Here is a 12,845-nt window from a genome sequence, read left to right as displayed (position 1 = left end):
ACTCCAAGGAAATCCAACTCCCAGTACATTCCTTGTCTACGACAGAAAACATATATCAGGTATTTCAGCTAGCTGGATCCTTTCATTTTTTTGGGTCCCAAATACTCAGACTGTTCTGTCAAAACAGTACTCCTAAGTAGGCCAAAAAATCATGCCTCTGACCCAACTCAGCGCAAAAGCGATGTAACAATCAACATACATCTAACGTGAAACTTGACGCATGCATTTTTTAAAATCCTATATTGCTTGTTAGTATTGAATAAACAGAATCTATTGTAAATGCCTATTTTAATACAAATTAAGTATTTAGAAACAAACCCAAACATAACTCTAGCTTAATTCTAGATAAGCTTTATTTCACAAACAGTACATTTACAGAAAGGGTGTAAGGAAAGGCTAAGCACAAAACAGGGTTCTGCTCTGAATGATAGCAGAACAAGTTTTACCTTTACTATAGTTGACTGAGAAGTCATGCATCTTTCTTTACTTTTAATTTATTTGGAGCATATGGAAAATGCGATCATACTGATAAGAAATCAGAGAGAGAGGAAGCACTGATTCTGTTGAGGCTAATATAATCTTTGCATATAGGAGGAAGGAATACAGTGCAGAAGCATTAAGGCAAAAAAAAATATGACAGGATCTAGAAGACTCTGTGCCTTCTGATGGCATTAGCCTGGTCACTACAGCAGTACTGTGTTGAGTTACAGTGATCACAATTCGGGAATAACACAAACAAACAGGAAAAGGCAAAGAAGATGCTGGGGAATGATGGTTTGAAAAATTGCTTAGTAAAAGACTTAAAGACCTCAATGAAAACCAGTGCTTCAAAGTAGAAGGCATTCCACCTAACATCAGCCATCCAGTCTAAGCCAGTCACACAGTAGGACGGTATGAACTACCTTTAAGAGGTGCTTATTTCACTCCTCTGACTAAACAGGGAGTCCAAGTGACTGTCTCAGACTACTGCCTAAATTATGAGTAATGACATTAGGTCAGTGTTAGGTAAGATGAATCTCTGGATGCACTCTGCATACAGCTACAGAGAAAATGAATATTGATAAATAAAAATCTGCAGTATAACAAATAAGGACATCAATGATCTAACATGTAGACACAAAAGTAGTTATTAATAATCAGAATAAACTTCAGTTCTTGAGAGCGAAGGACACAATCCACTGGAATTACTCACCAAAAAATATAAATAAAATTAAAAAACAAAAACAAACAAACAAACAAAAAAAACCCCACAAAAAACAACAGGTGTACTTGTTTTTCTTCTAAGAAGCTATGCTGTGCACCTAAAAGAAATTCAGGTAGATGTGTATGATAATCTGTGTTATATGTCTGACCACCTCTTGCTGTCGTCCACCTGAGTATATTTATGAATTTTTTGATCAATACTTCATTATGCATTATTCCCATGCACCAGCTCCAGTATTTCTGTACCAAAGAGAGCAAGAAGCAGTCCTTCAAAGGCCCATGTTATTAGCTGCTGAATTTTGCATTTGACAGTGTATTAGCATGACAGAGAAGTAGTATGTTTTTCAATACCATACTGTTATTGTTTTCCTATCTCAGCCTCAAAATCTAGATCCCATATGGTTTTTCCTCTCCGGATCAACAGCTGGAAAGGATACTTGAGGTATAAGATTCTTCTTACAATTTATTCCATAATGTTGTTTCAGCTTATAGAAATTACCTCACGTTGTCCTTTTGTTGTCCAGTTTCTGTGGGAAGTTTGGCTCCCACCAGCAGCTATCAAGCTGCTCAGTATCAGAGGGGCTGCCTTAACAGTCATCAGTTCTCAGTTACAGCAGACCTGAGCACATTAAAAGTTGCTAATTACTGAGCTGGAAAACAAAGGAAGAATGAGAACTCAGACTTGGACTCTAAGCTAATTCACATGGCTACTTTCATGGAGTCTGTCAACAAAACTCCATTCAGATCCAAAATGACCACAGCTTTTGCTACTCTCTCCCACTCAACACGCAATACTCCACATTTTCTCTCGATTCCTGAGGATTTCTCTTTTTTTGTTGTTGGTTTTTTTTTTTTTATTTTATTTTGTTTTGTTGTGCCGCTCCACAGACCTGTGGTTCCTTTTGTTACACATGAGGATGAGACAGAGCTCCCACAGGATTTTGCCATGGTGGTCCTCAACCAGCTGGAAGGTTGTTGGTGACTGACACGGGACACTCCATCTGCACTTTTAACAACTCAGCATGCTGCCCACACAGCACCCTCAGCCCTTACAACTGTCAGGGATAAACAATCAGGGCTGGTATTGGACCTACAATAGATCTGGCATTGCACGGAACTATGCCTCCAGGTCAGCCTTAACTGCTCTTTTCAATAAAAGCAGTAAATAAGGTGTAGTAAGTACACCCCTCAATTCTTTGTTTGTTTGGATTTCCTTTGTTTTGAATTAATTAAAACTCTGCAAGTTAAAAATGGCTCTGCTGCAAGTAAACCAATATTGAAAGCAGCAACAACAGAATCAATGGACTCCAGTTTGTTTGTTTGTTTTGAAATCTTGCCTTTTCCCTTTATTGGCATCATCTGAAAGGAAAGACCAGAGAAGAGGGAGTTAGGAGAAGAAACAAATCCCTGAGAAGGAAAGCAGGACTTAAAGGAGCAAGAAGCAAAAAAATCCAAACAAAGAGCTTCAGAAGGGAGTGTTTTCTTGTTTACGTTTCTGTTTCTATTAAGGAATATTTTTGTGCTGTATGAAGGCCATTTGGTTTTCAATCACAGGTATTGCAATCTTAATCTGCTAATATTAGAAAGCAAAAAATAAATGCTGATAATAACATTTTCTGAATATCCATAAATGTCACTAAAATCGAGAGCTGTTTTTACCGGTAGCATCCATGCTTCAAGATTTTGACATCCAACTAAACATCCAACTAAGCACCTAGTTGGATGCATGTGGCAAACAAGGAGATTCTGAAAATGTCGAGATTTTGGACCTGCACAGAATTCCACATATCGCCTCCTCTGGTACTTCAGCTGAAGCAGATTGAACTACGCAGAATGAGGAACATTAAGCATGTGCATGGCTCTTTCACAGATCAATCCTTAATTAAAATACACCATACATGAGTTAAGTTCTCTTCTTTCCTGTTTATTAATTAATCACTTCCAACATGACACAACACCTCAAAAATACACAACATCCATCAGACACTGTTCTGGTTAGTTCTAGTGTACAGGAAGAATACTGAGGCTGATCTTGCTCCTCTCTTCACAGACTGACAAGATACAGATTATTTTCTTGCAAGAAATTCACGTGGGTTTTGTTGTTTGTTTGTTTTTAATGGATTTTCTTAAAATGATGGTCCATGGTGGTGAGCGTTTCTACAGGACAGACCATTTTTAAGAACATTGTAGACCACCACAAGCAGGTATATTCTTCCCTGTGTGGCTGTAGTTTGATCTTTGATGCCATGTAGAGAATCGTTTGCTTGGCTGATGTCTAGGACCATCCCCCGTGTTCTTCCTCATTACTTCTCGGTGTGATTCACACGGGGGAGCTGATCTAACTGGCAGCACTGAAAGAAACAGCAGCCACAACTACAGGACATGACTTGGACAGCACACTCTTCAGGGAACTACGCCCAAAGCCATGGTGTGAAAGAAGGCAGAACTGACCAAGACTGACACCAAAGAGGTGTGTTCGCCTCAGAGCCCAACTCGTCTGTGTCGCCAGGCTTCTGACCACCACCCCACAGCAGTTTAGGATCAAGCCCGTGTTTGTTCTTCAAAATGTGAAACGAGGTCCTTCCTGATGGGCTGGGAATGCTTTTGTACGAAAGTCTTGATTTTACTGTAGAGCTTCCTGATAAATTAACAAACCCATGCAAGAAAGAGCAGAAAGTAGACAGATACAAACGGTACTAATAATCTGAGAAGACTCAAAGACAAAATTTAAGTATTATGCTTCTGATCCAGTGGTTTATGCCAGACTGATTGATGTGCAGATGTACGTAGATAAATTCAGGTTTTGATCCTCTATTTTTCACAGATGCCCAGGATTTAAGAAAGTGAAAAAAAAAAACATCCAAGATCATGTCCTTTATCAATGGACAAACATTCATTTGTTTATGCTTCCTGTAATCAGCTTGCAAAGGTTAACCTTTTCATGGTGCAGCTCATTACTTGCATACTGAAAGCATGTGATGTTAATATTTAAAATGAGCTTTTAACTGAAAAAAATTATGTATTCCCATTATCAGGAAAAAAGTAAATGTACCCTGGCATCTGTTCATGTGAGGTTCTTATATTTTAACACACACTACAGCAGAAATAATATTCATATAATCATAACCTTTTTATTACTGAACTTAGCTACATATTTGACAAGACTCTCACCAAAAAATGAGATGACTTTTAGAAAATGTTAATTGAAATATGTTCAAGTGTTAAAAACTGAACAAATTAATGAGGAAGTAACATCTTTGTTTCAACTTACTGCATCTCAGATTTGGTTGATCAAGCTCCAGCATGCAATTTTGACACAACTTCTGTCATTTTGTGTCATCACAATAAAGAATGCCATCTCTGAAGAGATGGTTTAGTCTTTCAACACTCAGTGGCTCCTTTCAAACCTACTGGATCACGGGTCTCATGGAGAAACAGCAAGATTTAGAACCTGGCAAGAATCATCTGCCTGCTCCTCTTGTGCATTTATTGTTGCTAAATAAAGTTGCAGCCTTGTTTCTCCCACTCAAGTGTGCCCAGTTCTTCCTTTGTGGCATGTTACTTCTGATTTGCTGCATACTATCTCATAAAACATCCATCAAAACACACAACTTCAGAGCATGTCAAGCATTAGAGTGAAAATTCAAAAAGAACGCTTATCAAAAGTGCATTTCCCTGAAGGTAAAACATAAAAACATTGAAAACTCTCATAATCTCTTGCATCTAGGTTGCTCTTAACTTCAAAGTCCTCAAAAAGTGTTTCAGAATAATAAAGATAAGAGCAAAAGGGTTCCAGCTGCTGGATACAACCTCACTGCCTTTCCCAATTCACAGCTGGGTATTTTGTTTGCTTCCTTCTGAATGGGGAAAAAAAACCTACTGGGAAACACAAATAACTTACGCTTTTTTCTACATAGAAGTTGACTTTTCTCTTTCCTGAAATTCTTTAAGTGAAACATTGAAGTGTTTACTCACTTGTTGCTTACTTTTCCCCCTTGAGATCAAAGAGACATTACCTGAGTAAATGTGAAATTCAGTACCCACAATAAATGTAAGCTCCCGATGGACCGCTGTAAGGACAGAATTTCTGTCTCAGAAGTAACTATCCTCGATGTTGATTAATTTGGGGGGATTCCCCAACTGTGGGGAATCCTGGCATTCACTCTTGCTGTAAAATTGTGTCTGCAAAGGGGCACTGGAGCATCTTAGCATTCTGATGCTGAGATAGCAATCCTAGGGACTGTCAAGCACGTAGAGGAAAAAAACCCTCTGCTGACACAGAGGACAACATGCACGCTTTTCAGAGTTGGTCTGCAAGGGAAAAATATGCAACTGCTTTCAACACATCCACTTTAAGTTTTCTTTATACTTTGTCCTGAATGAAATCTAAGGCCTTCAGGATTTCCTTCTCTTCAGGCTTGATCTGCAACTTTTTTAAGTTAATGCAATAACTGTATGCCATTACTTTTTATTATTTTTTAAAATGTCACTTCTGTGAAGTTACGTGTTTATTATCTCCCTCATCCCTGTGACGCCTGAAATTTGATACAAGGAGATGGAATATCAAACCAGTTTATTACATTATACTGAAAAAGCACCCTAAAACAACTACAGGCAAAAGTTCTATACGTGATGTGTGATTCACCATCTAGCTATTGCAGAAGCCTGCACGGATGCAGTGACATCACTTGAGATAAAATCATTCCTAGAAAAACATAACCCATGTAACACTACTATGAAACACACTTCTACATAGCCTATTAACTTATGTCATTGCAAATCAAAAGCGAGAGGTGGTTCAGACAAGAAATAAAATTGCTCCATCAGAGACTGATATATGAAGGAGAAAGTATGGAAATGCAGGTTTAGGGGATAAATCAATAAACCTCATATTGTTTAAAATCTGTATAAGATCAGCTAACTCGATCTTTTAAAGTTGTTTCCAGTTTATGCCCACCATGTGTGGTGCTTCCCTGTGGTTTGTTATTTTACTTCAATGGCAGAGGGAGGAAACCAACAAAGCTCAGTAACCATACTGCATAGCACAATGTAACCATGGAAGCATTTGTCCACTTGTCAGAGCCTCTCCAGAACGATTCAGCCATTCATTTCATTGAATCAATATTGAAGCTTTTAAGATTTATTACTTGAGGGTGGAGGAAAACTAATAAAACAAATTCCTTGTTGCTTCCCATTAAATACATCTTGTCACAGTGGGCATATTAATACCTTGTAAACAGTTTACTGATGTCGTGTGGGCTATGTTACTGTCTCTCCTTGTGGAGGGATTACTCCTCATGTATTTGCATTAACATGCCTGATACTCATTGAAAGAACTTAAAGGTTTCTGACACATTCTGCTGTCCCGTATAGAAGCTGAATCGAATAGAAAGACAAAAGTGGTAAGAAAACAGGGGTGGAGGGAATCTCTTTTAAAATTCATGAAAATGCTCCTGTCAATGAGCTTCTCTGTTGACCAGATCACTGTCTTATTTATGTCATAAACTGGACATTTGTAATCGTACTTTAAATGCTTGAAAAAGTTGAACGGGATGATTTATTTTACAACTACTTTCTTATTTGTTAAAATACAGTACTATTTAAAAATGACAAAGATAAAGGCAAAACTGAAACCAGCATTTTTTGTATGAAAAACACTCATTTCTTAAGCTCTATACTGATAGATATTGTACATTACAGATAGCTATAGCACGTGATAATTTTTTCATTTTTTTTAGTCCACCTTATAAGGAAAATTTGAATGCAAGCATAGCAAGATGTTCACACACAATTACAGTACCATTACTATTAGTAATACCTGGAGCAGAGTGTTAATTCAACAGTTTAATTTACTCTTGAATGCCATTCTAGGTGAAAACTGAAGGCACCTTAAGCACACAGTTCAAATACTTGTCAGTACAGCAGGCTGTGAATGCCACACCTGCTCATACATTAAAGCTTTTCAAGACCCTGAATCAGATCCTTGACCATGAGATAGTCTCCCCACTCCTGCTCCCACTCCCGTCTACAATTCCTTCTCCCTTTTGTAAAAGCTGCTCAGCACACCCCACTATTGCAGCCGTGAGGAGCTTAAAACAAAGGATGAAAGTAACGCTAGGATATCCCAGACAGCTTCCTCACTTGCCTACAGGCCTCTCTTCACGTGGGAAGAACAGCAGAAGGGGGGAAGAAGAGGCTGCACAGTTGACAGGACTGCATGGGTGTACCAGGGCCTGTGTAAGGGCACTTTCCCACTCAGTGGAATGACATCAAAGGAGTGCTTGCCAGGGAAAGATTTTCTCAGCTGTAGCTGTAGATATCAATGCATCCATACAGAATACATCTGCAGTAACAACCCGCCCCTGGCAGGTCTGTAGCTGAGGACAGGTCCATATCAGTGAAGATGCAACCGTACTTACACAGCTGTGCCAGCAGTAAGGGAGAATTATCAGTAACAAGGTGGCCAAAGAAATCTTCCACCGCTGAAATCCTAATGCTTAATACCATGTAACATTCAACTCCCTCCCGTGGGGGGAAACTATCAAAATCCTTAAGATTTTTATTTCCAAAATTAAGAAGAAGAGACACAAAATAAAAAGTAAATCAGTATAGACGTTATGAAAAAGGGAACTAGAGAGCAGATGTTTTTAATTACACTGTATAAATTATAGAATTTTAAAGACATAAGGGAAAACTACTGGGTTGGCAAGACAATGGCAAGTTTAATAACTATATTATAAATGTCCATAACAATCAGTTACAAAGATACAAAAGGAAGTTTAGACCATAAATGCAGCCTGACAGTAAACCTAGCCAAAATAATGTAAAGGCTGATGTGGAATTTCACTAAGAAAGTCAAAGAAATGAATGGAATAAATACGTGATCTTATATAAATAGTGCAATTTGGTTTAATTCTGAAAGATTGTAAATTCGAATGACAGTAATTGTGCTGGTATAACAGAACTGAATAGTTAAAAAGTAAGTCCTCTAATCACATTACCATACGGTAAATACATAGTCAATGTTAGTAAGGAGTGCAGTGCTGTAAAATGGTCTACATAGCTGGTAGATGTCAAAATGCATCCTCCAGTAAAAGACTAGCAACAAAATGTAAATTTCCTCATAAACAAATAAAAATATTTCTAGTATGTAGTTCAACAAGGTGTACAAATAGATCTGCTGCTCCTCAGCACTCTCTCCCTGTAAACACAAAAATCACGACTGGATGTTTGTGAGATCAATATCTGCAGAAAGGAAATGGCAGTACTACAGTGGTTTGGCTCACCTGGTAAGTTGGCTCCATTAAAACAAGTCACGCTAATGCTGCTGAATACATTCAAAGCCAAAATACAGGTTACACCTTACAAGTGGTCTTCCAGATCTTTTTCATCTGAAGAAACTCCAGCAGACAAGCAGCTCACTGTAAGTGTCATGTTGTGACTGGGAAAAAACAGTTAGTGTGATCTTTAGACACCTCAAGAGTGGAGTAGTGACAAGGAGCTGGGGTGGGGGAATGTTTTACCTTTATATGTAGCACTAATGGGATGGATATTTGAACCTGCATAAAGTTCTGGTGTCCACATTTTAAACACGATGCTGAAATCCACAGAGGATGCAAACAAATTACATTCCTCAAAACTGACAGCTAGAGAAAGCAGAGAACAAAAGTTAAGAAGCTCTGAATGTTTAATTCATAAAAAAAAAAACCCAACCAAACAAACCAAAACCAAAACCGACTTTACTACAGTGCAAAATTCCCTTAGAGAAAAAACAATACAATCACTGAAAGGGTTCTTTAAATTTACTCAGGGAAAGCACACCAAAAAGTAACAGCTATTCCTGAGCTTAACTACAGATTCATCCAGCTAAAATTGAAAGGTATCTATGACAATCTTTAAAAAAATAAAAAAAGAACTTCAGTTATCACTACATAAAAACTCTTATTCATCAATACAGGTATATAAAGATGAATTCAGAATCTTACAGCAAAATCTGTCTCTGAATAATCTGAAACCAATTTTTAAGACCCTATGCTCCATTTTTTCATACCATCTCTACCATAACTGAACGGTTTCACTGGTGGATTTTCTTATTTAGAGGATACCTGAGCTGAGCAAAGTAAAATTTAAATCAGAAGCAAATAGGCAGTTCTTTACAGATTTTTGAAAACTAAATATCAAACGACCAATGCACCCTACTGGCTGTGTTATGGAAGGTACACAGCATATTTCTATTCTGAATACATATTAAATTTGAATAATATTAAATAAAAAGTAACCAGTTCATGTTGAAAACCAAATGGAAGCAGTGAATATATGAAATATGTATCTGGAAATAACAGTCTCAATGCAAAGACAAATTTTCATTTATTCTCATTAAAACCATAACAATACTAAATTAAACAATTAAATTTTGTGGTCATATTTCACCCACTTTTAGAGTGAAACTGCTGGAACCTTGCTATCTAAAAAGCATTTCTGCTAGCCTTGAGGATCGAGGTCTCAGTTTCAGGTTCAGTACTTACAGATGAATGTATACACGAAAATATTTCCACTGGAGAACAGCCTACTCTGCAAGTGTTTGCAGAGTTAGCATTATTTGCTTTCCGCATACTTTTATAGTTCTTAAACAGCTCCTCTTACTGCACCTTACACATCTTGCAGTCAGACACATCTGCTTAATAACTTCACACTTTATCTGGACTCCGCCTGAGCTGCAGATGTACCTTGTGGACATTACTGTTTCCTACATTTTTAGTATCGTTCCAAGCAGGGAAGCAGAGACAGACAAAGGCTGTATGTTTATTTCTGTGTGAATCTTTTAATGAGTCATAGATTATCATGTCATTCAAGCAATTAAAACACACATTCAGACACCTGGCACTAGCTATCTAAATGTAAAGCTAGCACTATGGTGCCAAACCACAGAATGACTTATAGACTTACAAAAAGAGTGGTGGCACATGTATGTAAATTCCAGACAGAAAGAATCTATTTTTTTTAATTAAAAATGACAAGTTACATCAGCCCTCCAATATCTCCTTTACAGTTCCTTTCTATTAATTCCTTAAGATCTTTTTAACATCCCTACGTGTATACTTAACTTCCTAGCTCTGCTCAAGCCACACGAGATAGAAGATGGCCAAGGGGAACGTGGTAGAGATTCCCGCCGTTGCTCTTGGAATGCGACGGAGTGATTAACACTGACCCCACTGCTCACTGAGAATGCACTATTAGGATATGCAAAGTAACTTACACGGGGATGGAGAAAGGCTGTACTCCTATTAGCATTCATGGGAGCTATGCAGCTACAGTCTTGTTCATCAGGTTTGGAATATACCCTTTTGTTATTGATGGGAAAATGTCACTAGTTACAAATGGTTACACACAGGGGTGTACCAGGGTCAAAGCAAACTCCAACACTTTCTTTCCCCCTGTAAGGCAGAGTGCTGCTTCAGCAGTTCTTTTTTGACCTGATGGTACACCTCTTTAGATAAAAGAAATGGTGAAATCCCCTGCCATGACCTTTTCTGCAGCCTCACCACCCAACGATTAAAGAAAACCTCCAAAAGGATCTGCTGTTAGCAATGTATGATAGGACAATCATCAGACACCACTGCAGGCACCACTGCGTACGAAGTCTGCCTTCAAACTCCTCTCCAGGTCCACCCACAGCTCTGAGGGGTCTCATAAAACAGTCTTTCAACAGCATGAATAGCGTCTGAGTCATCAGTTTCCCAGCCACAGACAACTACAGTTGCTTCACTTCTATTACTGAAAGCTTCCTTTAAAAAACAAAACAGTGCTGCAGATATTCTTTGCCAGATGTGGCACAACACCTCTCAATGGAGCTCTCACTCACAAAGGTATAACAACTTTTCGTCAGCTTGAGATCCCACGAGAAAACTTAGCTGTTAATGGGAAATTAATTCAGTTTCGTCACCTTCAATATTGCTCTTGCTGGAAATTCGGTTGGTGGAAGATTCAATCTGCTTGTGTTGTGCCATCCCCAGAAATACAAAAAAATCATTCTGGGGCTCCTACAAGTATGTTCACACATTTGTCATGTACTCCGACAATCCAAGCTTGTCTTTGTTGTGGAGCAGCTTCTACATAAGTCTGTACCTAAGGCCCTTGAAGAGGCTATGAAATACCCTGAAGCAAATAAAACATCCCTAGCTAGGCTCCTAAATGATTTAGATAGATTCTCCTGACTTGTAAGAAGCTTTGGGTTGAAGGAATGCCGATTATACTTGGCACCTTCAGCAATATTTTAACAAATGCAGAATAAGAAAGCCTAAAAATTAGCTACCACTGTGCCCAACTTCCTGCAGGAAGGAAATCCTATTTACATGTTTGTGCTGTTCTGTCCTTCTCCACAAAGGGCAGCAATCAGACCTGCCTAATCCTGCCAGCTCCCATTTCATGCTTACTTGTGATTTCTGCACCCAAGAATATTGATACTCTTTCGTGCAAACCTTCTCTTACTTACAACATAGAACTTCTATGCTCTTGGCTGAGCACCTGTGCTGAAATGTACTGCTTCTCTTGTGGATGCTGTTTGGCTGAGTACCTAAACAGCCTTAGGAATACTTCAGTTTGACCCCATCCATCCCTCGTCCACATTAGAGCACTATTTTAAGGTAGATGCTGAAATACCATTCTCTTTAAAATAAGCTGAGACACAAGGACACACTGGCCCTTGACAGCTTATTTTACAACGCCTGGAAATGGGGCTTCAATTCTGTTCAGTTTCTGCGGGTGTGAAGCGTCACACTCAAGACAGCTGCACAAACGTTAGTTCTGATGTCATTTAGCTTTCAAAAGTCACGTCATAAAATAATTCTAGTTTTGTTAATACCAAACCCATTTTTCATCTCTTTGGTCGTTTGGCATTCTGAAAACATCGTATAGCAAAGCTCAAAAACAAAAGGAAAAAAACCCCAACAACCTCTTTGAAATTACTTTTTCTTAAGATCGGGTTTCACCTGTTGAGGAGTCAGACTGGCAACCGCATTTGTCTTCAGCAGCAACGCAATCATTTGTTACAACATATTCAGCCCAACCTTAGAGCTGTTAAGTATTTCTAAGAAATATCGTAATTGCTCCTGCTGTAAACAAAAAAACCCACCTTGCTTCTAAGGCCGTGTCAGAAAAAAAAACACAGATTTGACTAGCTGGACTAGGAAGTTTTGCGATTGACTCAGCAGCTGCACCGGCTGAGGAGTCAGTAGTGAACATGACTGTTAGGGAAGTGAAGCTGAAATATCTACTGGGCTTAATTTATAGTTTCTCTTTCATGAAAAAAACAAACAAACAAAACAAAACAAAAAAAAACCATCGGCATGGGCTGAACACCTGTACCTCCGCAGTACTAGTCCTGAGGAGGGGAGGAGAGGGGCGAAGGGATAAAAAGCTGCCTGGCGCCTTCCGAGTGAGCAGCGCTGCGCAGCGCGGGTGCACAGGCTCCGGGAGAGGAGCGGCGGCTGCTGGGCCGAAGCGGGCTCGTGGAATTACCTGACCGGCCCCGACACGCACAGCCCCGCATCTGAGCCGCCTCCGTTCCAGCAGAGTGGCGCGTTAACCCAGCGAACCTCACGGCCGGGACGCCGCCGGCCCCCCGCTCCCCCCGGAACGCTATG

At 39.2% G+C, this 12,845-nt stretch overlaps 1 protein-coding gene across 1 annotated transcript in view; it reads right to left on the bottom strand.

Moving 5' to 3' along the window:
• ADGRV1 (adhesion G protein-coupled receptor V1) overlaps positions 1–12,789 on the bottom strand; it is a 312,242-nt gene extending 299,453 nt beyond the window's left edge. The window contains exons 1-3 of the mRNA XM_026866507.1: positions 12,721–12,789; positions 8,727–8,849; positions 8,490–8,644 (exon numbers count right to left, since the gene is read on the bottom strand). The gene's annotated coding sequence lies outside the window, so the exon portion shown is untranslated. The remainder of the gene's footprint in view (positions 1–8,489; positions 8,645–8,726; positions 8,850–12,720) is intronic.
• Positions 12,790–12,845: the final 56 nt, after the last annotated feature.

Source organism: Athene cunicularia (genome assembly GCF_003259725.1).
Source record: "Athene cunicularia isolate RWA chromosome Z unlocalized genomic scaffold, athCun1 chrZ_part3, whole genome shotgun sequence".
Taxonomy (NCBI): Eukaryota; Metazoa; Chordata; class Aves; order Strigiformes; family Strigidae; genus Athene; species Athene cunicularia.
Note: the sequence above shows the minus strand (reverse complement) of the source record. Positions and strands in the feature narration are given on the sequence as shown.